General features: G+C 37.0%; 1 protein-coding gene across 1 annotated transcript in view; it reads right to left on the bottom strand.

The window, feature by feature from the left end:
• Positions 1-13179, bottom strand: part of LOC144962902 (uncharacterized) — an 83601-nt gene that overhangs the window by 48795 nt on the left and 21627 nt on the right. Inside the window, exon 2 of the mRNA XM_078896290.1 lies at positions 1545-1658. The gene's annotated coding sequence lies outside the window, so the exon portion shown is untranslated. The remainder of the gene's footprint in view (positions 1-1544; positions 1659-13179) is intronic.

Below are 13179 nucleotides of genomic sequence, written 5' to 3'. Positions count from 1 at the left end.
ATTGAAGAAAATGAATATAATAACTTCCAAAACTGACATAAACTAACATTTCACATCTCTGGTCATGTATATTTAAAATCCCTATTTAATTGACATCTGGTTTACCCTAATATAATACCCTTTTGAGGCGATGGATCACCATTTGGTCAGTTAAAATAAAACTCCGCTATCCACCCAAATTGATGGGCAAGTTAAACAAATGTATTGGAGGTAGATCTAGAAGGGGAAAATTGCAAAAGTCAAACGTTGTTTACAAAGATTATGATTCATCTATTACTGATTATATCCCTCACCGGAATTCGGGCAAAATATCTGGCTCCATTTAACAGACCTGCCTAGTTTTACAAAAAAAATCGTAGAAATACGAATTTTTGGCTCCAGCTACAGAACCGTATAAGCCTCTTTGACTCAATAAATCTTGTTGAAAATGAACGTTTAGTTTCTTAGAATCTATATTTAGGACTTTGAAGCATTTTAGATAATGCTGAGGAGAATTCTTTTATTTCTAAAGCTATTAGAATTGAATTTTTCTTTTTCCCCTTGAAAACTACGAATTTTTGAGTAGGCAGCTCGGCATTTAAGGTCTGTGTACTTAGAAAGTAATGCAACAGAAAGATTAGGATTACGCCACCAGTTCAGAGGTTGGACCAGTGGGTTTGTTCACAGAATCAAACACTCCTTACATATATATTCAATTTCAACGAGGAGGAAAACACCAGTGGTCAAAATACCTTCACGGTACAATGGACATGAAAAACACGGACCCAGAGGTTTCTAAACTTTTCCGTAAACTTATACAATTTCAAAAAGCGCTTTGTCAACTGTGACGCTATTAAATTTCCATCGTATCTTGTGTAAATCTCACTGTGTGTCCGTTATGCCGTAAGAGGTCTGCTTGAGCTGGGAAAGGTTGGAATAGTTTTAAGTTGTGTTTGAAAATTCCGGCGTCCAGCCAGTCCACTTGACATGAATTTAATCTTAAAACGCTATTATTATTGGAATGTAGAGTTTGGTGACAGGAATGACTTCAAGCATGAAGCGGTATAACCAATAAGGGAATAAATATGAACAAATGTCTTGAGCATTTCCACGGATTTACCATGCTCAATGCGATTCACAATGTTTCGTGGTCGAAGGTTCGAATCCAGCTGTTGTTGGCAAAAAGGAGAGCCCTTGAAAACCTTTCTTCACTCACATTGTTTTATCATACTTGAGTATAAAATGAATATTTTGCATTAGACATCATTGGGGATGAAAACAAACATTAAATATAGCTCCTTACAGTCTACATGTATCCTCATCCCCCAATATGATAAAATTCTTGAAACGTGAGAATTATGAATTTCTACCAAGTGAAGTGTTAGTCTATCTGATACGATCGATATCATTTATTGAATAAACTTCAAAATGCAAAATGAAGACGTATTTTGTCCACATTGTCCAAACGACAACGGTGGATCTTTACAAAAGTATGATTGCACATTAAGTTTCTATGTTTCAAAAACTCGAAAATATAATTTAAAAAATATAATTTCTAAACTTACTGTAAATTTGTTCAAAGTCAAAACTGTTTGTCACTTGTGATAGTGTTGAAATTCTTTATGGTACAGACGAGAGCCGTCTTCGGGACTTTTTGCGGGCAACTTCGGTCTTGTAATCTGAAAAAAAAAAAACATAAAAAAAACAACACAATTTAGTATGTTGCGAAACATAGTTTGTTTTCTGGGAATTCTGTCATACACCGACTAAGTATCTTTTCCATTTTGACCTTGAATCTATTACTTCAATTGAATGAAGTCCAAAATGCAAAATGAAAAAAAAAATTATCGATGAATCTAGATGACTTCCATGAAATCTCAGGTTTAAAAACTTTTGAAAAGTGGAGAGTCGTCTTAATTCATCGATCTTAACTAACATTTTGAAAAATCTGCCCAAAATGAGAAAAAAAAAGACAGTTACATTCAACTATTTAAAATCATTCCATTTCGTTCGGCGCTCATCCAAATTAACAAAATCACAAAATGATTTATTTCCATTTCAAGCTTCAAACGTTTAGTTTTCAATCTTTTTCCAAACCTAGTATATTTTCCAATTTTAAGTTAGAAGAGAAGTCAATAAAGTAGTGCGTCGATACAAATTAAAATGAAAGCTAAAAGAGCATTGAAAGTGAGCGACGCCGACATTTACCCTTAGACGAGTTCTGGACCGTAGTCTGTTGGCCTACCAACCAGTGTCTCCTCTTAATGGTGCATAACCCGGAAAGTTTCTCTCCCAGTTCGTAGGAGACATGTCCCTACCCCAAGGAACCATATTCTTTCAAGCGATTCCCTATCTCGTAATTGCCAAAACCTGTCACCACTCTTTTGTTTACAAATTGTCTATCATTCGTAGCATAGCATTCCAGACATTATGTGCATTGATCTGCTGAGTTTGGGATCTGCCCTATCCACGTTTCTGCTTCTCTCCCATTTGGGAGGGTAGTATTCCGCTGCAACATAAATACAGCGCGAGGGTGGACGTCCTCGGAAAAGCCTGGACGTCCCAATAAGACCCTGCTAGTTCCCTAAAAATCAAAAACAAGCAAATAACTAAACTAAAACAAACAACCATAACAACAACAACAACAACAAACCAGACAGAACAATGTACCCAAAATATGCGTCTAGTTGCGAGATCATAATAATTTACATTTGCCTTTCATTTGCCTTATAAATTATGTTCTACTAGTAAGTACAATAAGTGAGGATTGGTACTTATACAAAGACCACCAGCGACGTCAATCAAGACGGCAATAAAACACACATAATATGCATTTTGAAGCAATACAAGTAAGCAGTCAGCTACTGCATAGTAAAGCGACATTTTGACAATTTTCCAATGAAGGTACATCTTTATCTTGGTTGACTGACAGCCAGGTGAAAGGTAGAGAAAAAAGGAGAGGGAGAGGGCGTCTGCCGAAGGTTACGTTGACCCTTTGGGCCGTGACCCGTGGATTAATAAAAGTAAACTGGCCAGGAGAGAGACAGACGGAGATAGACAGATGGATAAAGAGATAGTTAGATAGATAGATAGGTAGATAGATAGACGGACAGACAAAAGATAGATAGATAGATAGATAGATAGATAGATAGATAGATAGATAGATAGATAGATAGATCTAGATAGATAGATGCTACATACAGTACTTCTCTATTTAAAACCAATGACTCGTTCTGACCCGAATCGTGTCAGGCAAATTGCACTTAGCCGCCAAAAAAAATCACCCAACAAACCCCCCCCCCCCCCCCAAAAAAAAAAAAAAAAAAACAAAAAAAAAAAAAAAAAAAAACCCCTGAAAGAAACAACAAAAATAAATAAATAAATAAATAAACAAAAGTAAAAAAACACGCCGATGCCAGAAATGTGAACATTGCAATCCATATGATCACTGGCTAAGCTCAACGTCGCTTGACTTTATTACGACGAGAGGTTGTGCCGCTTGGTCATCGAAGACGAGAGATAGATAGATAGATAGATGATAGATAGATAGATAGATAGATGAGAGAGAGAGAGAGAGAGAGAGAGAGAGATGTTCCACCAAATCACGAGTGCTTCACTCCATTATATTATGCCAGCAAACGCTGGAGATCAGTTCCTACAAAGATAAATTCAATTAATACCAACAAAGACATCAAAACGATCCAAAGTCAGTGATATACTAAAAGGCAGGCTTACCCAATAAAAGACAGAGAGAAAAATTAGAGTCGAGCCATTTTCTTTATTTCGTTTTATTCTGTTCCCCAATTTATACTGCTTTAGCTCCATTTTTTTTTCTACCTGCAAAATGACCACGAAGTCAAGCGTATCTTATTTTGTAAGAGTAAGAGACTTTTCGCAAAATGGGCCATACATTCATACTGATTACCTACTAACATATAGACACAACGGCGAACAACAATAACCACTATGCACTAACTACCACTACTTACAGACCTGGTCATGAACAAACCCTCCAAATGACTTTGGAAAACATGATAAAAAAAAAAAAAAAATAATACGTTGAAGGTAAAGGGAGGGGTGGACTGTGGCGTGACTAAGGTGAGACAAAATAATGTATATTTGCTAGTGGGAGGAATAAGAGAAAGAAAGAATATAAATAATATGTGTTTTAAAAAAAAAAGGGAGACGGAGAAACAGTGGGCCAGGGAGAAAGATGCATGCAAGAGAGGAGAGAGAGAGAGAGAGAGAGAGAGAGAGAGAGAGAGAGAGAGAGAGAGAGAGAGAGAATAGGTAAGAGAGTGAAGGTTGGGAAATGAGAAATGACACACGGAGAGAGAGGGGGGGGGGGAAGAGAGAGAGAGGGAAAAGAGATAGATAGATAGATAGATAGAGAGAGAGAGAGGAGAGAGAAATGGGCAGAAACACACACACACACACAATATATATATATATATAATATATATATATATATATATATATATATATATATATATATATATATATATATAGAGAGAGAGAGAGAGAGAGAGAGAGAGAGAGAGATAGAGAGAAAGAAAGAGATAAAGAGACCGGTATAGAAGTACAGAGAGTGAGTCTCTCTCTCTCTCTCTCTCTCTCTCTCTATCTTTCTCTGCGTGTATGCGTGTGTGTGTGTGTGCGTCAGAGAGAGAGAGAGAGGTGGGCAGAAAAACACAGAAAGATAAACAGATAAAGAAAGAAAGAATTAAAAGATACCAATATATTATGAGAGAGATGGAGAGAGAGAGAGAGAGAGAGAGAGAGAGAGAGAGAGAGAGAGAGAGAGAGATTGTATGTGTTCATATCTCACAAAGGTCAGTTTAACGGGACTATGGTTTTGAATAAACAAAAAATAGTGACATTGAAATGGCCCTTGTTCTACTTTCCACCTGTCCAGGGTGTTACGCAATTTGAAGAATGGCTGTCTCAAAATAGACGCTGGGAGGTCCTCTTCAACCATTCAACATTTTAAAAGAACACAAAGAGTTATTAATGGTTGAGGTGGCTTGGTTTTCCTTGACGTCCGAGTCAAACCACTTGCCAATGTCAAATTGTACAGGCCACGCGTAATGTTACCAGGCATTTCAACTATGCGAGGATTTAGTTTGAACTCTTCCATACAGCCTAGTGAGAAAATAATGCAATTAAATTATTAAGTTTAAATCAAACACTTGACTTTAGTATGCCCTGTCTGTTGTCTGGCTATTCCTCAAACCCTTTCCCCTCCCCACTCTTTTGTCAACGCAATCATTTTAGTCTTTGCCATTATTATTGCCATTATATCTCTGCCTCAAGCCACACACACACACACACACACTCTCTCTCTCTCTCTCTCTCTCTCTCTCTCTTTCTCTCTCTCTATCTCTCCATCTCCTCCTCCTTGGCCTGATCCACTACCCTCTCCGTCTCTACCTGTAAAAATACTATTGCTTCTGTTACTTTTTCCACAACATTAACAATGACAACAGTAGCATAACTACACGAAACGACATTTAAAAAACGACACGTGCTACAACTACAACAACAACAACAACAACAACTACTACTACTACTACTACTACTACTACTAACTACTACTACTACTACTACTACTACATACTACTACAAATACTACTTCACTACTATTACTGATGCTGTTATGATAATGGTGATGCTACTGCATGTGGTGGTAATGATGACGATAACGTGGATGCTGATTGTGGTGATAATGGTGGTGATGATAGTGATGGTGTTTCTGCTTCTTAAAATTATTTTAAAATATTTAAAATGGCGATGATAATATTGCAAATGTCACACTAGCAACAAAACGACTACTATAAACATGCTTGGGCAGGTGCGATTCATACACGAATCAACAACATCCTCAACATCGATCAATAACCAATCACACCAAATACTTCAAACTTCATATCCAATCACAGCTCATAAATTTCAAAGTCCGACAATAAACCATTGAGAAATTTACGACTACCACTACCTCCACCAGAGTAACGACTTTAATATCGAGGCTCCGAGCCAGTCAGTCCATGAACATCGACTATTTCCCCCTAATGTTTATAATCGATTTATGATGACCATAAATTGACACTGTAAAATGAAATATCAAAGAAACGTTACCAAAAGAATAAAAAAAAGCTCAAAGTTTACAACAACCCCCCCCCCCCCTAACAAAATCACAACCTTTTGATGCAGGGTCATGTAAATGAAGATTATTAAACAAGAATTAAAACTTTTTTTGGCCAACATTTTAAATTATAGATACGTCTTTATTTTTTAGAGTTTGTCAGTATGGTCGTCAGTCTGTCGGGTAAGGACGAATTGACCATACTCCCTCCCCCCCCCCCCCCCCCTCTCTCTCTCTCTCTCTCTCTCTCTCTATATATATATATATATATATATATATATATATATATATATATATATATATATATATATCCCTCACTCTCTCTCAGCTCCCCTCCTCCCTATTTCACACTGCAACCTGGAAATTAAATACTGTTCTGTAAACACTCAAACTGTTTGATTTTATGCCATTTATTGACTCTTGTAATTGAAAATTTAGCCTTACACAATTTTGCCATGCCCCGTGAGTTCAACATAAGTATTGTGGTTACATTTAATGCAAGAGCTGACGATTAATTAAGTCAACGAACAATTTGAAAAGTTAGCATGTCTTATGAGTAGTGCCAAAGAATTTGGGACAGTGCAGAGAGTATTACATATAATAAAAGAGAAGATGTTGTTTCCTTGTCTTGGCCAGGCGATGCATGCAAAGTCAAATTTTTAATCCCGTTATTGCCATCTCTCTCTCCTCCTCTCTCTCAGTCTCTCTCTCTCTCACTCTCTATATATATATATATATCTCACACACAGATTATATATATTATACACACACACACACACATATATATATATATATATATATATATATATATATATATATATATATATATCGATGGCCCGTTGATCAAACTTCTGAAGTAGCCTCTTTGCGATACATATATAAAATTCCCTTTATTCATCCCATAGGGAAATTTTTCTCTTGGGTCTATTCCAATGGGAATCTGGAATAACCCAGGCGTCAGTCGCAGTGCAGCGCCGCAAATTGAGCTAGTGCGAGGTGACTTGCTCAAGGCCACACGCGGCGGCATGTGATCGAACTCGGTACCTTTCGGATACGAAGCAAAGCCCGTACCGCTGAGTATGTATATGTATACTGGGGGGGGGGGGGGTGGATAACCATGTCGAATGCAACTTATTCCTGCCCCTTCTCCACACGTATAGTAATCAGTATTTAAAAGAAATGAATTACTCTACTTCAAACCTCTTTCTTTCACCAACACCTCCCCCCCCCCCCCTCCCCCAAACACCACCATGACACCCTCTCAATCCCAGAAGATCATTCAATTCTTTTAATGTTATTTTATCCTTTTTGGTCAAAAGGAAAACTATACGAAGTGTGAACCGAATTCTGAATACGTAGTCAGTTGAAATCCCACCAATGTATTTTTTTCATTAACCTGCGACGTCAAGAAGTTGAAGGTAAGTGCAAAAGGTTAGATTGAAGTCGGTATTTATTATTGTTATTGTCGTCGTCGTTGTTATCGTCGGTAAGTAGCTGAGTTGTTGACAAAAATAATGTCAGGGAAGTGGTCATTAATCAAATCAGTCTCGATCAAGCTCGACAAGAAGGCTACTTTAATTAAAGTTTTGATTAAAATTTAAATTGCGCCGACAGGGTTTCGTGCAAAAAGGTGTGTATGTGGGATTGTGTCGTGTGCGCGCGCGTGTGTGTGTGTGTGTGTGTGTGTGTGTGGAGAGAGAGAGAGAGAGAGAGAGACAGACAGAGACAGAGAGAGAGAGAGAGAGAGAGAGAGAGGGAGGGAGAGAGACTAAGAGAGAGAGAAAAGCTTTGTGATTATACTATGATCACGTCACCAGTTCGATTCTAGATTAAGACACCACTACGGTATTCCAATTGGAGTGCAAACTATAAAAATACATCATCATCATCATCATCGTCGTCGTCGTCATCATCGTTGACATCATCATCATCGTCATCATCTACAACATCCTCATCCTCCTTCTTCTCCTCTTTCTCCAACTCATCCTCCTCCTCTCCTCCTACTCCTCCTCCTCCCTCCTCCTCCTCCTCATCATCATCATCATCATCATCATCATCGACGTCGTCGTCGTCATCACCATCGTCGTTGACATCATCATCATCGTCATCATCAACATCCTCATCCTCCTTCTCCTTCTTATCCTCCTCCTCTCCCCATACTCCTCCTCCTCCTCCTCCTCCTCCTCATCATCATCATCATCATCATCATCATCATCATCATCATCATCATCGTCATCATCATCATTATAACAACATCATCACAACGTATTTTGTTACAATCATATTCACTATGTATCACGTATCACGATATCTATGACTGATCATTGTGGGATGAAAGGGGAAAGGTGGGATAGATAATACTCCTGTATATGATTATCTATATCTAATTTGTTTTGTTTTAAATCCCATATTGTTCAGTGTAAAAACTATAATACGTGTAATTTTATTTTTTCAAACTGGATGGATTCGACACTCTCAGTGATAAATGACATTCTGGTTTTCAATCCTAATAACAAAGTTTCCATAAAACATATTTTAGCCTATTTTGACATTAAAAACAAAATTAAAGTATCGTGATTTAACAATAAAGTATTAAAATTGAAAATATCTGGCCGGCTAAAATGTTTATAAAGAGGCTTCCAATTGACACTCTTAATTGTCAGAACTTGAAAGACCTATGTATCTTGTCTTCTTCGTTTCCTCTTGAATAAAATGTTTTAATTCCCCTCCCCCCCCCATCCCCTCCCCACCCCCAACCCGGATATTATTTTATATCGAGGATTCCGATAGCTCAGTTTGTAGAGCACTCGCTTCACACGCATTGGAGCCGAGACCGATCCCAGGTGAAGTCGAGATTTTTTTCTGAGTCCCCGCCTAGCCACACAGCAATGATTGGGTAACTGGATCTGTTAAATCTAACAGAACGTACTTTGCGATAGACCCACGTTCTATCCAAAGGATTGCAAGCAATTGCTATTGTCCATTTCCCACTATATAAACCGGGATAAACTCCGGATCTTTAGACCTAATGGTTCAGAGGGTCTGTTATTATTTTATATCGATAATTATTCCTGCACACATTAGCACTACAACGTGTTCCATTTTCACCTGTGTTGTGGATCTCTAAGATAAAAAAAAAAGAAAGTTTGCCTCGGTGAATTCTTTGTTTGTATTACTTCAAATTATGCTTTAGAAGTCAACAAAAAAACTATTGACTTGCCAAAATTAAGCCCTGATTTATTGGCCGATTCCGCCTTTGTGATGAATCGATTATTCTCTTACAGTATCGATGCATTCTGTTATTCCACACAACCAGTTCCCCCCGCCGTCGTCTTTTCGATAGTGGTCTGAACTGTACCAGTTTAAGAATTTTTTTTTTTTTTCAGTTTGTGGCATGCCTGTTTGGAGACACTAAACGCATTATTTGCTCTTTTATCAACAGAATTGGATTTTACACTTTCATTTTGAGCCTATTGTTTTCTTGTTGGTAATAAAACGCACAATACTGGCACTACATACCGAATGAATAAGTAAAGAAACGAATAATAGATAAAAAGATATTCTATCCACACAGAAAAAAAAAAGATTTGAAGAACAAATTAAATTCTAACCCCCCCCCCCCCCCCCAAAAAAAAAAAAACAAAAAAAAAAACAACAAAAAACAAAAAACAAGACAAAAACAAAACAAAACAAAAAAACAACAGAAGGAATAAAGAACAAACAAACAAAATACAATAACAACAAGCAAACACAAACTCTCCCCCCATCCTCCCCCCCCCCCCAAAAAAAAAAAACAAACAAACAAAACAAAAACAAAATAAGAACAACAAAACACCTACAACATAATAATAAATTAACCAAAGTTCATTTTGACACAAACGCTCTGAACACACCAGGAAGTTCCGGTCAATTTTACGACTGAAATATCACAGATTAATATTTCACATGTTTACTCATTCTGCTGCCTACATGGACTACGAGCATGCACGGGTATGCGTTTGGAAATAATGCTCGACCTATCAGAGTGCAGATTTCCATGCAGATGGTGTCTTTTCTTTTTTAGTTGGTTATTCACGCAGAGCCGATAAAATCTATGGACAAACGTTTTGCCCTTGTCACGAAGAAAGCAGCAGGGATACACTTGTATATATACTGAAATTACTGACTATTTCTTTCAGTGGGCTGCTATAGAGGTGCATCAGCATAATCATCATCGCCGCATATTATTGAACAAAGGCCCCAAGCTTTTTTTTGTTATCGTTGTAGTTGAAAATATGAACTGAACTGTCTGTTCTGTCGTACTCTGGAAAAACACATTTTAAAAATTTGGTCAGAAAACTCGTCCTTCAAATTATATCGATCAATTAAAATGCCCGGAACCCGTGTTTCAAGAGTTTTGTTTTGTTGTTGTTTTTTTTTTTTTTTTTTTTTTTTACAAGATCAGGTCAATTTAATCAATCGATATTTGAAGGACGAGTTTTCTGGCCAAAATATTAAAAACATGTTGGAGTCTTTTTCAGAGTACGGCAATATTGTATTGTTTTTTACTTCTCTTCTTCTTCTTCTTCTTCTTCTTCTTCTTCTTCTCTTCTTCTTCTTCTTTCTTCTTCTTCTTCTTCTTCTTCTTCTTCTTATTATTATTATTATTACTATATTATTATTATATTATTATTATTATTATTATTATTATTATTATTATTTATTATTATTATTATTATTATTATCTTTGTTAAAACTTATTTTATTGCATTTGTAAGGTGGGATTGACGAGGTGGGGATGAGTAGTGGGAGGGGGTATAGTTAAATGATGTGATAAACAATTTAGATTGAAAGATAGTATGAAACAATGTAGATATGGGCGGTGATTTTATTGTAAAGGGGAAAAGGGGAGGTGAGGTAACAATGATAAAGGATAACAAAACCCTTTTTGACGCTCTGACAACTCGTCATTTGTTTCTGGATACTGTAAGCCTAAGAAGTCTACGATGTAAAGGAAAAGTCGGGAAAAGACATAGATACTTTATAAAACTTGATCAAACAACAATCAAAGGGGTTTCGATAATTCAAGTGGTTGAGTAGAGGCTTTTCTGACCCCCTCTCTATCTCCCCAGCATAGATTGGGTGGAAAGTTGGTTTGATCAGGTGGAAAGTACTTCACTATAAAAATGGTATACTGTCGAAAGGGGTTCGAGCAATTGTTATTGTCCTTTAGACCGAACTAAACGCCAGAAAAGAGTATGGTCCTATGATTCAGGAAGTGTTAAAATACTAGGATTAATTTTGTGGTGAAATAATATGGGCAATGCTTTTTTTTTAATGATTAGAATGAGTAGCATTTATGTCGCAAATCTCCACCAAGGTGTTCAACATAAAATGTTTCAGAGATTAGATAGGCTAGATACATTCTGGGGGAAAGAAACACTTCAAAAGTCGCATTCTCATTTTTCAAAAAACAACAACACACAATATCGACGATCATTTGTCTTTTATCAGTATTGGTCATTAATTAACATGTTATTAATAAGCAGCGAACATGTCACTGACTGCTGGGTTTATTCTGATTACCCCTACATAATTAATTGCCAATATAGGTACACTTACAACAAATGAAATAACTTTTTAAATTCTTCTGGTTAGTTCTGGCAGTAATACAGTAACTTGATAACAAATGTTTATTGTATAATTCATATATTCCTGCCCAACCCTTCATTCTTCCGAAATGCAGCACACAGAGCACACAGAAGAGGAAGAGAGAAAGTAGTAAAAACGTCCAGTCACTTGCTTCCAAAAGGTTATGTCCCTTTTATATCGATAAATGGTACCAGGCAAAACTATTTTCCATTTTTGTAATATTTTCCCCCTCTCCTCCTTTTAGTACTGACAATAAGTGATACAAGCACAAATTTTCGATTTCTTTTTTTTTTTTTTAACTTTATCATATTACGTGAAAATCAGGTTTAACCAATTTCTCAACTATCCGATGAAGATTTAATAGATACATAAAATACCTTTTTTGCACTATAAGGTAGATTAGTTGGTCACACGTGATTTCTTCCAGCACATCCCTCCCCCCCCCCCCCCCCCTTCCCTTCCGTACGCCTATCATTTTACTTGTCCACTAATCATTCATCCATTATGCAACTTTTTTGTCTTAACATATTTATTGTCATTTCATTGCTTTATAGCCTGTGTGGCGATGCTTAGTCATAGGGAAAAGGTAAGTTAAGAACGTCGCGTGTCTTGCGTTTAATAAAGGAACGGTGTCATTTGGTTTTGAACATTGAAACTTGACATTCAAGCCACTACAGGAGTGATCGTTCAGGATAAAAATAGTTTTTCAATGCCCTGCATAAAAGTTTTGCCATATTATTTGGGGGGGGGGGGGGGGGGGGGGGGGGGGGGGGGGGGGGGGGGGGGGGGGGGGGGGCATTCGTTTTTTTTAAATTTTGTTTTTTGTCGTTGTTTTTTTGTTTTGTTTTTTTTTTTCGTTTTTGTAATTTTCTTCTGTGCTTTTACCTCTTTCTCTCTTTTTAATATTTTAAAATCTCAAATAGTATGCAATATACGATATATTGTACAAATGTTTGAAAGAAAAATTCATCCATTTTAAAGCTCTATTACTGATATAATATGACATGAATCGTTACGAACAGTCCGTTGATACAGTCCAGCTGTAACGGGCCTTATGGTTTTCAACGCCTTATACATCTTAGTTGTATACTTTGTTATTCGTAACCAGATGGACGAAGGGGTGGTCCTCATCCCTACAACCCATTGTTTTGGCTTTCACCAGTTTTTTATTTAGTTACCATAGATTATTTTAAGATTCTTGGCACACCTTGAGTTTCACGCTTGAACGGAAAAGTTTAAAATGCTAAGCCCACGAAGCTTTGATCCGTCCAAGCCACTTCACAGGTCGAGTCTGTCACTTCCGCAACATTTGACACGGACGCAATTTTCAGTCCCTCAGTATCCATTAATTAAATCCCTAATCCAAATACAGACACGTATTAGAGTTCAAACACACAAAATTGTGTGTATGAGTGTGTGTGTGTGTG

This window comes from Berghia stephanieae, chromosome 1 (assembly GCF_034508935.2).
Source record: "Berghia stephanieae isolate SIO BIC M18660-M18661 chromosome 1, UCSD_Bste_1.3, whole genome shotgun sequence".
NCBI classification, from domain to species: Eukaryota; Metazoa; Mollusca; class Gastropoda; order Nudibranchia; family Aeolidiidae; genus Berghia; species Berghia stephanieae.
This window is presented reverse-complemented; position numbering and strand designations above follow the sequence as displayed.